This window comes from Heloderma suspectum, chromosome 4, assembly GCF_057233095.1.
Source record: "Heloderma suspectum isolate Gila_16-S chromosome 4, 16-S_ref, whole genome shotgun sequence".
Classification (NCBI taxonomy): Eukaryota; Metazoa; Chordata; class Lepidosauria; order Squamata; family Helodermatidae; genus Heloderma; species Heloderma suspectum.
In genome coordinates, this window is record NC_139461.1 from 189,686,337 (window position 1) to 189,700,193 (window position 13,857).

Sequence of the window (13,857 nt, forward strand, 5' to 3'; positions counted from 1 at the left end):
TTGAAAGATGCCCACGAAAAATTGTGTGCTTTTGAAAAAAGCTTTAATCAATGGAAGAAGAATGCATACATTTAGAAGATGTGAACAACTGATGTGAACATTCGGAAAAATACACATGAAAATGCGCATGGATTTTCATGCAAAAAGAAAACTAAAACAAAGTTTGCAATCTGATATGGATTCAAGCCAAAATGAGCTTTAAGATGGAATTCAAAGAACGTTGATGAGGTTGAGTTTTGCTGATTCGCATATTCTAGGCAGGCATGGGGCAGGGGCACACATGCGCACGTGCGTGCACACACACACACACACACACACACAGAAGCCTGCCCTCCTCCTCTAGCCTCTGCATACTGATGCAGACTCCTAGTCAGCATCCTGGTCATGTCCCCCATGCTATTGAAAGTCTACATGAAACCATTGAGTGGGGTCATCAGGAGGTTTGGAATGCATTGTCATTAGTATGCTGATGACACGCAGCTCTATTTCTCTTTTTCATCTTCATCAGGTGAGGCTGTGGACATACTAGATCGGTGTCTGGCTGCAACAATGGGGATAATAAACTGAAACTGAATCCAGACTCCAGACAAGATTGAGAATGCTGTTTGTGGGTGGTTCTTCTGACCAGATTGAGAGCGCTCAACCTCTCCTGGATGGGGTTGAACTCCCCCTGAAGGAGCAGGTTCATAGCTTGGGGGGTCTCCTACAGCCATCATCAGGAGAAATGTACCCCAAAATGCTTATGAATTTTTATGTAAACTTTAAAAATATCTCAGAGTTTAGGACAAAACAATTTTAAGATCAGAGAAATTCTCAAAGTTCAAGATGAACAGAACTTAAGATTGGAAAAATGAGAAATGGAGAGAAACTGAAAATCAGATTCATCCACTCCTATGATGCAATTCTCCAATCAGAAAATGAATACAAAGTAGGGGAAAGTGCACACAAAAATGTGTGCATTCATAAAATGTAGAAAAATGCATTAAAATAGGGAGGATTGCTCATATAAAATCCATACATTAGATAAAGTGCATACAAAAATGCATATATTAGGAGAAATGCACATAAGAATACACATAAATCCTCATTTATTAATTTTTTAAAAACCAAACTAATGCAGAAACAGGATGCTGACCCCTTGAAACACTTGCTGCTTCCTTCTATTTTTAAAATATTCTCATTTCATGAGCACAGCACTAAGGGCAGTATCCAACAGTGTCATTCCACTAGCACAAATGACTAGGTCCCAAATGACATGTAGGAGGAGAATCCAGCTAAAGTTATGTTTGCGCAGGTGCGGTTGTGCAACAGTTGCACAACTCATTGTGCAAGCAGTTGCGCATTATGCTGGCACACAACCCATTGTGCAACTGGTTGCCCATTTTGCTTGCGCAGTCCATTGCACAACCGGTCCGGCAATATATATGTTCCGCTTGTGTGACATGTTCCACTTGCATGACAGCCACTGTGTGAACCAGGCCTATATACCTGTGCCCTGTCAGTGAAAGATGGATGGACTCATCTCCGTATGGAGTGCAGGGGATATTGACAAGCGCCCCCCCCCACTCGCACATCCCAGACCTGCTTATCAAGCCTCCCTGCTCACCTCACCTGCCTGTCAAGCTGTGAGAGACACCCCTCCTCTCCATGCCAACGACTCTGGCAGTCAAGCCGTTATGCTTTATGCACACAAGGGCTTGACTGTTGGAGTCCTCGGCATGGCACTGCACCCCTAGTTCTCTAGCCCTGGGGCACCTGCCTCTGCTGGTTGTCAAGAGCTTCCTTGACAGCCGGTAGAGGCAGAATGAATCCTTGGCATCACTGCCAGCTGCTTGCCAACTCTGGGGTGCTCAGTGGCTGGACTGGGAGGAGTCAATCAGACTCCACTGCCATCCCTACTGTAAGCATGCCTGCTAAGAGTTCTCTACCACCTGCCTTTAAAGCCTTTATATCTACATGTGAAAGATGTTTCAGGTACTACTTTCAGGCTCTTTCAAGGAAAGGGCCCTTTCCCCCCGTCTTTGAAAGATGCTTGGGCAATCTCCCAGCCAACAAACTTAGGGAAATGCTCCTGAAAGACCCAAGTCCTTTTATGGATATAGGTAGTGAACCAACATGGAGACTTCATTCTAAACAACACATACATGCACAAACACTCGCTATGTTACTGCCAGTAAGCAGAATACTGCCCCCCCCACAACTAAATTTCAGAAATGGGATGGGGTGGGAATCACATGTCTGCAGAATCCACTTGACCCACAGATGCTGGTCTGGCGTGGAATTTGTGGACTGAACTACAAAAAATGTGGACTCAAGATTTCTCCAGCATCCCTAGCTACTGCTGCTAAACATCAACTGACAGACACAGGAAGTAGGGATGTCAGAGAATTCCGCCACTGATCTCGGTGAAGCTGAATGCCTGTGCATTCGGCCCCCCGAACTCCGTGGCAGAACAGCCTGCCCCCCGCCCCCCCCGCAGATCCCCCCAGGATGAGACTTACCTGGGGCGGATCTTCCGGGCGGCGGCGGCTGCGGCGGCGGCTGCGGCAGCTGCTGCGGTGGCTGGTCTTCTGACCAGCTGCCGCCGCCACCGCCATTTGCAGTCTTGTAAAACAACAACAAAAAAACCCATGATGTGATAGGCTACTTAAAGATTTACATAGCCTATCATGGCTGGGTTTAAAACACACACAAAAAAACAACATGATAGGCTACGTAAAGATTTACGTAGCCTATCATGGCTGGGTTTAAAAAAACAAACAAACCGCATACGCCAATGGCCGGATTTCCGGATTTCTGGGGGAAAAAACAAACAAACCGTGTACGCAAATGGAGGTGGCTACGGCCGCCACCATTTGCATTCCTTATTTTTGGCCATCTGAGTCTACATAAATATTTGCATAGACTATTATGGCGAAAATAAAGGGAATGCAAATAGCGTAGCAGGCGCTATTTGCGTCCCTTTTTGATTTGCCGTTTTAGCCTACATAAATATTTACGTAGGCTAAAACGGTGAATCAAAAAGGGACGCAAATAGTGCCTGCTACGCTATCTGCGTTCCCCTTTATTTTTGCCATCATAGTCTACGTAAATATTTACGTAGATTAAGATGGCCAAAAATAAGGAACGCAAATGGCGGCGGCCGTACCCGCCGCCATTTGCGTACTCAGTTTCCCCCCCCCCCGAGCCCTCTGCGGACAGAAATCTGGCTGCGGACGGCTCTGTCCTGGCTGGGCCTGGCCGGCTGCTCCGCGGAGCTGCCGCGGAGCACAACCGGCCGTGGAGGATTCCGGGGGGGGAGGAATGGATCACCTCCCCCCCATCAAGGATTCCGGGGGGAGGGACAGAACACCTCCCCCCCACCATCAACATAATCCGCAGAAAGGTAAGTGCCTTTCGTACATCCCTACGAGGAAGGAGCTCCTGGTTCATACTGCAGAAATGGGAGGGAATATTTCCAGCCCTACCTGGAGAAGCTGGGGATTGAACTTGAGACTGACCTTCGGTATGCAAAGCAGGTGCTCCATTGAGCTCCAGCCCCCCCCCCCTAATTTCGGAAAATAGTTTTCCTGAGTTCAGATCCCATTCCCAATTCATTTTGGTGGTGTGAACAAATCCACTCATGCACAGAAATACATGTGAGGGAACTCAATGTGCTCAGTATCACTTCTGCACCCAAAACATATTGCTGGATCGAGCAATAATATATGAGTGAATTTGGGGCTTTAAGAAACAGTAATATTGAAACAATTCCTTCCCCTTCTCCAGTCTTATTATATTTCACTTCCTTCCCTGTTGCTCTGAGTTTATTTATCTTTAACAGAAATTCTCTCCATTCTGAGGGATTATGATAGCCTAAGTTGACTTTCTTTTCATTTCTTTTAATGTCAACCTGTTTCATCTTTTTCTGTGAGGAGAAATAAAGCACCTGAAGAGTTTGGGTGGATTAGCAGCATTTTAAATACCCCCTTTTAAACTTTGCTTTCAAACCAAGTATTGATATTGTTAAAAATGGTCTGGAAGTATCTCCAACAATTTTAACATGAGCAAGGTGCTTGTTTTGAAATGAAAAGTATGAAAGTATATAAGTGTGCATTCTTTTCTGTATTCATAAAGTTAAAATAGGGGGACATGCTGAAACCCGAAGCTTCCTCTTCAGTTTGGTTTTCATTTCTTAAATGTCACTCTAGACTTCTAGAAGGGTGAAAGAAAATAATAAGGTCTTGCAAGCAATTTTGATATCAGCATTCAGGACCATAGAAAGCAATATTACAAAGCATGGAACAAACTTGTTATGGCTGGCAAGTAAGTTTTGAGTTTTAGGACAATATCTATTGCACCAGATGAGTAATTGAATCAATGTCTCAACTAATTTATTTTCCATGTTTTAAGCAACTTTTTTGGGGGGGAGAAACAGGGCGGTATCCAATGCTGGCAATCAGTCTGTCAGTGTTAAACATGCTGCACTGGTGGAAATGATGGCCAACGCTTGCTAGTGCAACCCTGGGAACCCACCCAGCCTCCCTCTTCTGGAATGGGATGATTCAGTGAAGCTACCTTCCATGAGTTCTGCTGACTTGTCCCTAGGGATGTCACAGGCATCCGGCTGGGGCTATATTATAGCATCTGGTCCCAAAGGCATCTGCAGTAGTTCCTACTAGACAACTGTAGCAAAGGATTTGATTGTAAGGTTGGCAACGATGGTGTATGGGAACACAGCAACAATTATCCATGCCTTGGTTACATCACAGTTAGACTACTGAAATACACTCTACTTGGGGCTACCCTTGAAGATCATCCAGAAGCTTCAATTGGTGCAAAACATGGAAGCTGCTAACTGGTATTGTGAATATGGTATGGTGATCGTATCACCTAAATACTGAAAGAACTGCACTGGTTGCCAGTTTTTTCTAGGGTCAATTTAAGGTAGGTATGTCAGAACCAGACATATCAATCAAAATCTCCAACAGAACCAGATGAGTTTAGATTTTGATGAGTCTGACCAGAGGATTCCGCAGCGGACCAGCTTTTCCCCTGGCGGGAGGATTCTGTGGACTTGTGGATCGTTTTTCTAACTTTCCCAATTTTGTGCAAATTTCATTGTTGAAAAAAGATTCAAAAAATAAAATAAAAATGGGCAAAATGTGCATTTCCCCATAGGCTAGAGTGTGAAAATGCACATTTTGGGGGATTTTGTGCCCGCGAGGGGGGGGGGATTCGTGCATTTGTTGTGCATGTGCGAATTTGCAGAAATGTGCAGCTGTGCAAATTCAGACACACAAAACAAATCTGATTCCATTGATGGGCAGACTGTGGAACAAAAGCCTCCTGCCAGTCCCTGAAACACAAACGAAATGGATTTTACACAATCCATACATCCCTAATTCAAGGTGTTGATTTTAACCTTTAAAGCTCTAAATGGTGTAGAGCTCAGCTATGAGGGCCCACCTACTGATGTATTTATATTTATTTATTGTATTTCTATATTACCCAATAACTGAAGGTCTCATTATGAACCTGCTCAGTTATAAAGATCAGTAGGAGAAGCCTTTCTGAAGACACCCCGCTTGCAGAAGCCTATTTGTCATGCACACAGGAAATGGCTTTCTCCTGTGTTGCTCCAAAACATCACACTGGAATGCAGTCCTTTTGGAATTACAACTGGTCCCCACTCTCTGCATTCAGGAAGGGGGTCAAGATGCATCTGTGTAACTTGGCCTTTTAAACTGTGGTTATGGTTTTTAAGGTTGCTTTTACTGTTGTACTATGGCTTTATCTGATGAAGGTTTTTATGTTTTGGACCTTTTACAAACCACCTTGATTGGTCTAGAAAGATGGTACAGAAATACTATAAAATGGTAACTAACTAAATAATAAATGGATGTAGCCAAGGGCAGGACTCAGTGGCTAGCCCTAGTGGTCAAGATTTCAGGGCCATAGAAACACCTTTGTCCATCTTAAATGTACAGCTGTTACATGTGCTTACAAGCCCCTGTCACCAAGAAATACATCTGCATCAGAAATCAGTCAGCCATAGGGATGTCAGAGAAATCTGCTGCGGATTCAAATGGGGCTGGATTCTTTGGAATCTGGCCTCAGGAATCCGCAGCAGATCGGGACCACTTACCTCCCCTCCAGGAGGACTGGAGGCGGAACTGCACTCGGCTGCTCTTTGCCAGCCAGAGCCATTTGCCTCCTCCCTGTCCCTGTCGATTGCCATGTCTTTTCTAAAAAAAGAAAAAGAAAATGGCGATCAGCAGGATGTGCCCATAGACTTAGATGCAAATAGAGTCATGAATCTTGCATCTAAGTCTATGTGTCCATAGGCTTATATGCAAGATTCATGGCTCTATTTGTGTCTAAGTCTATGGGCACATCCTGCCGAACACCATTTTTTATTTTTTAAAAATAAAAAAGTGCGATCAGCAGGATGTGCCCATAGACTTAAATGCAAAATAGAGCCATGAATCTTGCATATAAGCCTATGGACACATAGACTTAGATGCAAGATTCATGACTCTATTTGCATCTAAGTCTACGGGCACATCCTGCTGATTGCCATTTTGTTTTTTTAAAGACATGGCAGTCGGCAGGGACAGGGAGGAGGCTAACAGCTGTGGCTGGCAGGAGGGAAGGTAAGCGGCCTCCAAGCCAGTTTCCCCCCTCCCCAGGAACCCTCACAGAGCAGAGCTGCTCTGGAGGATTTGGGGGGAGGGAGGAACAGATCGCCCCCCCCACAGATTCCCCACCGGAACAGATGGTGGGGAATCCGTACACCCCTAGTCAGCCACCAATCTTTCTTAACACAATCCAGACTACAACTGTGTCACAGCTGTATGCAATCAGGCCTCCCCTCTGCAGATATTTGCGCTCTACACATGCACACTTGGGGAGGATGGGCTACATAATGTATATGACTTAAGGGACAGGACAACATGGCCCATCCTTGCTCACATGTAGAGGGTTAAGTCTTTTTTGAATGCCCAAATAGGGCTACATTCCATTTATTTATTTATACTTATCCCACCTTTTCCTCTCTTGCAAGGAACCCAAGGTGGCTTGTGTGATCCTCCTCCTCTCCATTTTATCCTCACAACAACCCTGTGGGGTAGGTTAAGCTGAGACTCAGTGACTGGCCCAAAGTCACCCAGGGAGTTCCATGGCCAAGTGAGGACTAGAACCTGGATCTCCTGAGTGACCACTATACCACACTGGCTCCAAATTTCAAGGCATTCTGAAATAACTACATAATGAAATAAATACAACAAAGGTCGTTTTACTCAGGACAAAGAACTAATAATGTCACTTTTCTGAATTAATTTAAAGATTTTCACTAGGCAAGTACCATCTATTGAGGTACAACAGGAATACAATTATATCAACACTGCAGATTACAGTGCTTTACCAACAAAAGTAGAAGGTACTAGACATCTCTCTCTCTCTCTCTCTCTCTCTCTCTCTCTCTCAAGAGTCCTGTAATTGTTTCCTTTGCCTGTGCTCAGGCAAATAATAATAATCTTGTGGACAAAGATTATTAGCACTGCACCAAGCTAAAGGTCAGGTATAGTAAATACACATCCACCCTCACATGCAAAGAAAGAGAAGTCTACTCTGTCCAATCTAATTCATGTCCATCATCACACGAAGGAGTTTATCATTATTAAGTATTATTTCCTAAGGCTATGATTAAGTATTTGTCACAATTTCAAGCAGACCATTCTGTGGCTCCTACTTTTTTTTTTTAAAAAAGGCTAAGTACCTAGTGTAAACAATGTAAAGTAGGGGTGAGCTAAATGCTTTCAGCTGATAAATTTCAGCTCAAAATGGGGGGGAATTAAGGTGATGAAAAGAGGAGTGACATATCAAAGGCAGAAATAGGAATGCATAGAGTAGCCATTATCTAAAACAAGTGGAACCTGCAACAACATGTTGCAGTGTGGAGGGCTCCTGTTGTGGTTTGCAGACAGCCTGCCATGCCTTCCTCTAGGTTACTCTATTCCATGTCTCCCCTGCCCTCACCATCAGCATTCTAGACCCACTGAGCATGCTCAGTCTTCATTGACCTGTTTTGAGCTCTCCCCTCCCAGTAGGTCTCCCCTCACAAAAAGAATTGTTGTACTTCTGCCAATCTTGGGGTTCCCCCGAGCCTATTGCTGATGCCTCCCCCTAGTGTATAATGATGGTGCCATGTTGGCTACATAAGGATAGGCACTCACAGAGAATGAATTCACTATGATGAGTATCCAGGATACCAGGAGAAATCTCTGAAGCTAAGCCTTAAGAAGAGAGCAAACTGGTCAGCAAATAATGTACTAAGATGCCATGTGGGCAGGTAGAAATGAATTAAGAATAGGAGTAGGAGGAGGGGAAGTAGAAAATGCAGGATCCCTCTGCTCAAAACACATCAAGTAGATTTGTTTTCACTTTAAAGAATTGAGTTATATATTTGTCTATATTTATTAGGCAGGCATAATCTGGATTGATTCTTCCCCTCCTCTTCTTCCCTAGCACGTCTTGGTTTTTATGACTGGACTAGTTTATCCTCCAAGAAACAGTACAATATGCAGTAACTATCAATGTGACTAAAATCATTATATAAAATATTGGCACAGGAGACTTTTTTATTATAAGGAATGTATTTTTGCTTCTTTGATTAAAGGTTGTTTCATGGTTTAATTATAGAAAATTCTTACGTTTAGAATAATAGATCCAAGGGCAGAACACAAGGGGGACTTACACCCCCAATTCCCTTCCGCAAGAGCTGGGTCCTGCCAATTCTGTTGCACAAGCGGGACTGACTGCTTATACAAGGCAGATTCTGGGCCTCATCACACGGAGCTTTTATCCTGCGATTGAGATTGCTCCTTCACGGAAGTTTGCGGGCTCTTTACATGAAACCGTGACCCTGCTGTGACCCTCCTGCACTAAATGCCCTTTGTTCCGTTTTTAAATAGATCACAGATAATGAGCTATCACATTACTCCGTTGTTTTCCGCTTCAGTTTCCTCTGTTCAAAGAGTTAAAGCAGCAAGAAGAGGAGTGAGATCAATGAAAGATAATGGAAGACTCAGATATGGGGAGAAGGGGGGGAGGGGAGCATGTGTAAAGGGAGTCAGTTGTGATCCTCCATTTAAAATGTAGGGGTGCACGAAAGTCACTTACCTGGTCTCGCAGCTTGCTTTGCAGTGGGGGGGAGGCACTTCGCTGCTCCCCCCGAAGTTCAGGCCGGGGGGGAGGCTTCCCTCCTCGCCCGGCCGCGAAATAAAAAGTTAAAAAAAAAACGCCCCTGTGATAGGCTACGTAACGATTTACGTAGCCTATCGCGGCTAGATCTGCAAAGTCAGCCGTGATAGGCTACATTAATCGTCACGTAGCCTATCACGGGTGACTTAAAAAAAAAAAGCGCGTACGCAAATGGCGGCCCCCATAGGGAGCTGCCATTCGCGTTCCTTATTTGGTCGCTGTAGTCTTTACGTAGACTATAGCGAAAATAAGGGCAACGCAAATAGCGTTGCCCTTATTTTCGCCGTAGTCTACGTAATCTTTACGTAGACTACAGCGACCAAATAAGGAACGCGAATGGCGGCTCCCTATGGGGGCCGCCATTAGCCGTACGCGCTTTTTTTTTTTTTAAGTCACCCGTGATAGGCTACGTGACGATTTACGTAGCCTATCACGGCTGACTTTGCAAATCTAGCCGTGATAGGCTACATTAATCGTCACGTAGCCTATCATGGGGGCGTTTTTTTTTTTTTTTTACTTTTCTTGGAATGGCAGTGGCGGCAGCCAGTCGAAAGACCGGCTGCCGCCCCTACCCCTGTCGAAGCCCTGCTGAACCGCCGCTGCGACCCGCCACTGGGAGCGACATTCGGGAAAGGTAAGTCCCATCCCGGGGGGGCGGGGGGCGGGGGGGTGGAGAATTTCTCCCCGAAACTACTTCGGGGGACTGAATACGTTGGCACTCGGCCCCCCGAAGTTTCGAGGATAAATTCTCCCCCATCCCTATTAAAATGACTTAGATGACTTAGTGGATAAAGTAGCAGTTACAGGAACTCTGGGGGAAAGCAACCATGTTGTACTTGAGTTCTTGGTTCTAAGGGAAGCAAAAGTCAAGTGTAGTCAAACGCGTACCCTGGATTTTAGGAAAGCTGATTTTCATAAACTCAGAACAATGATCAGTAAGGTCCCATGGCAAGCGACGCTAACGAGAAAAGGAGTCCAAGATGGGTGGGAGCTTTTAAAAAAGGAAATTCTCAAGGCACAATTACAAACAATTCCAACAAGAAGAAAAGGTGGAAGACAACAGAAGATGCCAATGTGGCTTCACAAAAAGCTTAGGGATGACCTAAAAACAAAAAAGGACACATATAGGAAGTGGAAAGAAGGCCAAGCAACGAAGGAAGAGTACAGGCAGGTAGCACAGAATTGCAGGGATTGTGTCAGGAAGGCTAAAGCTGAGAACGAGCTGAGGTTAGCGAGGGATGCTAAAAGTAGGGATGTACAAAAGTTCTGCCACGGATCTCGGGGAGGCCGAATGCCAGCAGATTCGGCCCCCCGAAATCGGTGGCAGAACCGCCCCCCGCCCCCCCGGGACGGGACTTACCTTAGGCGGATCTTCCTGGTGGCGGCGGCTCCGGCGGTGGCTCCGGCGGCGGTTCAGCAGCGGCGGCTGCAGCGGCCGGTCTTCCGACCAGCTGCCGCCACCGCCATTTCCAGGTAAAACAAAAACAAAAAAAGTGATAGGCTACGTAAAGATTTACGTAGCCTATCACAGCTAGATTTTAAAAAAACACCGTGATAGGCTACGTAAATCTTTACGTAGCCTATCATGGCTGATTAAAAACAAACAAACAAATGTGCGTACGCAAATGGCGGCGCCCATGGGCACTGCCTTTTATTTTGGCACGTCTTAGTCTATGTAAACATTTACGTAGACTAAGAAGGCGAAAATAAGGGGAACGCAAATAGCGTAGCATCTATGCTATTTGCGTTCCCCTTATTTTCTCCGTCTTAGTCTACGTAAATGTTTACGTAGACTAAGACGTGCCAAAATAAGGAATGCAAATGGTGGCGCCCATGGGCGCCGCCATTTGCGTATGCGGGTTTTTTTTTTTTTAATCAGCCGTGATAGGCTACATAAACATTTACGTAGCCTATCACGGCTGACTGCAGGGACGCAAATGGCAGTGGCTACAGCTGCCGCCATTTGCATCCCTGCTAGCCAGCAGCCAGGATTCCGGGGGAGAGGAACGGAGCGCCTCCCCCCCCCGGCCAGGATTCTGGGGGGAGGGACAGAACGCCTCCCCTCCAGCATCAGCATAATCCGCGGAAAGGTAAGTACCTTTCGGACATCCCTAGCTAAAAGTAACAAAAAGGTTTTCTTCAGCTACGTGCATAGTAAAAGGCAAGGGAAAGAAATGGTTGTTCAGCTATTAAATAAGGATGGCAAAATGATAACAGATGACAAAGAAAAGGCAGAGGTGTTCAATTCCTAATTTGGCTCAGTCTTCTCCCAAAAGACGGTCTATGACCCCCCTGGCAAAGGCGAAGTATAGGCTGAAGGGGCAGGATTGCAGCTTGAGATCAATAGGCATATGGTCAAGGAACATCTAATTACTTTGAATGAGTTCAAATCTTCAGGGCCAGATCAACTGCAACCTAGAGTAAAAAAGGAACTGGCAGAAGAACTCTCAGAACCTCTGTCTATGTCTTTGAGAAATCATGGAGGACGGGGGAAGTGCCAGATGACTAGAGGAGGGCTAATATCTTCAAAAAGGGTAAAAAGGAGGAACCTGGGAACTACAGACCAGTCAGTCTGACATCAATCCCTGAGAAAATTTTCGAGCAGATGATAAAGCAATCCATCTGTAAGCACCTTGACAACAATGCTGTGATTACTCGAGGCCAACATGGATTTGTCAAAAACAAGTCCTGCCAGACAAATCTGATCTCATTTTTTGATCAAGTAACCTCCCTTGTGGACCATGGCAATGCTGTAGACATCATACACCTTGACTACAGCAAAGCTTTCTACAAAGTGCCCCATGATATCCTGATGAGCAAACTAGCTCAAAGTGGGCTAGATGAAACAATGATCCAGTGGATCCACAGTTGGCTACAGAATCGGACTCAAAAAGTGCTTATCAATGGGACCTTCTCAAGCTGGGGAGAGGTAACGAGTGGGGTACCGCAGGGCTCAGTCCTGGGCCCAGTGCTCTTCCACATTTTTATTAATGACTTGGAGGAGGAGGTGCAGGGAATGCTGATCACATTTGCAGATGACACAAAATTGGGTGGGATAGCTAATACTTTGGAAGACAGAAACAAAATTCAAAGTGATCTTGATAGACTGGAGCGCTGGGCAGAAAACAACAGAATGACATTTAATTGGGATAAATGCCAAGTTCTGCACCTAAGAAAAAGAAAGCAAATGTACAGTTACAAGATTGGGGATACGTGGCTCAACAACACTACAAGCATGAAGGATCTTGGAATTGTTGTCCATCACAAGCTGAATATGAGCCAACAATGTGATGTGGCTGCAAAAAAGGCCAATGCTCTTTTTTGGGCAGCATTAATAGAAGCATAGCTTCCAAATGCTGGGAAGTCCTAGTTCCCCTCTACTCAGCACTGGTTAGGCCTCATCTGGAGTACTGTGTCCAGTTCTGAGCACCACACTTTAAGAAGGATGCAGACAAACTGGAGAGGGTTCAGAGGAGGGCAACAAAGATGATCAGGGGACTGGAAACAAAGCCCTATGAAGAGAGACTGAAAGAACTGGGCATTTTTAGCCTTGAGAAGAGAAGATTGAGGGGAGATATGATAGTACTCTTCAAGTAAAGGTTGTCACAGAGAGGAAGGCCAGGATCTCTTCTCCATCATCCCAGAGTGCAGGACACGGAATAATGGGCTCAAGTTACAGGAAGCCAGATTCTGGCTGAACATCAGGAAAAACTTCCTGACTGCTAGATAGAGATGTACGAAAATCACTTACCTTTCGCGGATTATGCTGATTGTGGGGGGGAGGCGCTCTGTCCCTCCCCCCCGGAATCCTGGACGGGGGGGAGGCGCTCCGTTCCTCCTCCCCCCGAATCCTGGCCAGCCGGCTGGGCTCCACAGTGATTCTGCGGAGCCGCCGGCCAGCTCTGCCAGCAGCCGGACATCCGGCCGCTGGCTAGCAGGGACGCAAATGGGGGCAGCCGTAGCCACCGCCGTTTGCGTCCCTGCAGTCAGCCATGATACGTTACGTAAATGTTTACGTAGCCTATCACGGCTGACTTTAAAAAAAAACAAAGAACGCGCGTACGCAAATTGTGGTGGCCATGGCTGCCACCATTTGCGTTCCTTATTTTGAAACGTCTTAGTTTACGTAAACATTTACGTAGACTCAGACGGCAAAAATAAGGGGAATGCAAATAGCGTAGCATCTACGCTATTTGCGTTCCCCTTATTTTCGCTGTTTTAGTGTATGTAAATGTTTACGTAGACTAAGACGTGCCGAAATAAGGAACGCAAATGGCGGCAGCCATGGCCACCACAATTTGCGTACGCGCGTTCTTTGTTTTTTTTTAAAGTCAGCCGTGATAGGCTACATAAACATTTACATAGCCCATCACGGTGTTTTTTTAAAAGCTAGCCGTGGGCTACATAAATCTTTACGTAGCGTATCACGTTTTTTTTTTTTAACTGGAAATGGTGGTGGCGGCAGCTGGTCAGAAGATCGGCCGCCGCAGCCGCCACTGCCGAACCGCCGCCGGAGCTGCTGCCGCCAGGAAGATCCGCCCAAGGTATGTCCCGTCCTGGGGTGGTGGCGGGGTGGTGGTGGGCCATTCTGCTACCGATTTCGGGGGGCCGAAT

General features: G+C 45.8%; 1 long non-coding RNA gene across 1 annotated transcript in view; it reads left to right on the forward strand.

Annotated features, from left to right (window-relative positions):
- The window catches only part of LOC146347873 (uncharacterized), a 74,760-nt gene that overhangs the window by 13,200 nt on the left and 47,703 nt on the right, over positions 1-13,857 (forward strand). The gene's annotated exons all lie outside the window — the stretch shown is intronic.